General features: G+C 48.9%; 1 non-coding gene across 1 annotated transcript; it reads left to right on the top strand.

The window, feature by feature from the left end:
• The first annotated feature begins 362 nt into the window (after positions 1 to 362).
• Positions 363 to 444, top strand: TRNAS-GCU. The gene has a single exon. It is a non-coding gene; the product is annotated as a tRNA-Ser (tRNA).
• The last annotated feature ends 1191 nt before the right edge of the window (positions 445 to 1635 follow it).

Here is a 1635-nt window from a genome sequence, read left to right as displayed (position 1 = left end):
ACTGAACCGCCGCCTGCCGCGCCTGCGCGCCGCGCCAAATCGCCGTCGTGATGGCGCCCTCAAGGCTCGGGGTGGCGCCCTCAAGCACTCCGTACAACATGGCGACCTCCGCAGGCTTAACCCGTTGCCTACTATTTTAGCGTCCCTCCTCGCCAGCACGCCCCGCACCGAGGTGATGAGGCCGGCGCGGCAGCAGCTGACCCTCTCAGGGTTGTTCGGTCCCGGCGCTGTGGCTTCGCTCTACGTTGTACCTACAAAGAGCCGAAAGGCCGGCGCCATCTCGCAAAGGGAGAGGTGGGTGGGGGATGCCAGGAGCCGCCCGTATACTTCCTCATAGGCTGGATGAGAATAGATACCGTCGTGACGAGGTGGCCGAGGGGTTAAGGCGATGGACTGCTAATCCATTGTGCTCTGCACGCGTGGGTTCGAATCCCATCCTCGTCGAAAAGTTTAAGTTTTCCTCACCATCCCCGCCGATTTCCCAAGGGACCAGTGCGGGGCAGGGTTCCCTATTAGCTCCGGGGAGGCGGGATCCTCAGCGGGTGTTCATTTTTGGGTAGGTCATCTTCTTTCTCTTCCCTTCGGAAACCAGTTGCTGGGATCAAACCACTTCAAATCTAACAGTTCTGACAAAAATCTCGTATTCAGGCTGGCTTGATCCTTCGTGGCAGCATTGGGTAAATAATGAGAAGATCAGGGGTTTAAGTGAGCTCTGGATAAACAGAATCGCAGCGCCTTAATGAAAATTACATCAAGGCTTGCTTCAGAAACACAATTATTGCACTTGGCCTTGCCTTTCATGAAGCTGTAACAATTTTAAAAGTGTAAATGATTGTATTGAAGAGATACAGGAAAGCTTCTCCTCTCTGCCTAATCCATCAAGTGCAGAAGTAGAAGTTAATGAAACGCGGAGCTCCCAGGAGACTGCCCTGCTCCACAGTTAAATGGGCAGAGGCCTCTCACACGTAATTTGTTGCATGCAGCGGATTTAACGATGCTTAAAGCTTTGTGGAAATTATATTACACTCAATTCTGTGCAGAGAATAGCCAGCTCATTACTTTCTAGGCTCATAAATGGCACTGACAGTGGACCAGTTAAAACACAGCTGGAAGAGCTGTCATGGTGTGGAAGATGGGTGTTGTGGTGATGTTTTAGGGATGAATTCTGAGTCAGTCCTACACAGTAAGGGTTTCTTTGTATAGGTAAGTGCTTTAGCTGCTGGCGAGATGCACATTTTCCCAGTCCTTTGCTGCAGTATAAAAAGTCAAGTCAAAATAAAGCTGTACTAGAGAAAGGACTTCTTCCAGGACTGACACTTCGTACAGATTAACTTTATGCCCACAGTCAGCCCCAAACCAGGACACAGTATTTACCTCAGGCCTCATCTTCAACGGGAAGTCATCAAAACGCTTCTCTAACAGTAACATTTTCCCTATTAGCAAAACAGCAAACGCCGACTTCTTATGCATATTTACAGCATGGACACCAGCTCTGAAATGGAATAAAATGAAACACAATGCTGGTGGCAGGCTCCTCGGAGACATCAACCTTCAATTTTCATTGTACCTTGAAAACAGAAGGCCTGGGCTTTCTTGACCAGCAAGGTGTGAATTAAATTTAATTAAAATTAAAAG

Source organism: Mesitornis unicolor, unplaced genomic scaffold (assembly GCF_000695765.1).
Source record: "Mesitornis unicolor isolate BGI_N332 unplaced genomic scaffold, ASM69576v1 scaffold17083, whole genome shotgun sequence".
In the NCBI taxonomy this organism is placed as follows: domain Eukaryota; kingdom Metazoa; phylum Chordata; class Aves; order Mesitornithiformes; family Mesitornithidae; genus Mesitornis; species Mesitornis unicolor.
Note: the sequence above shows the minus strand (reverse complement) of the source record. Positions and strands in the feature narration are given on the sequence as shown.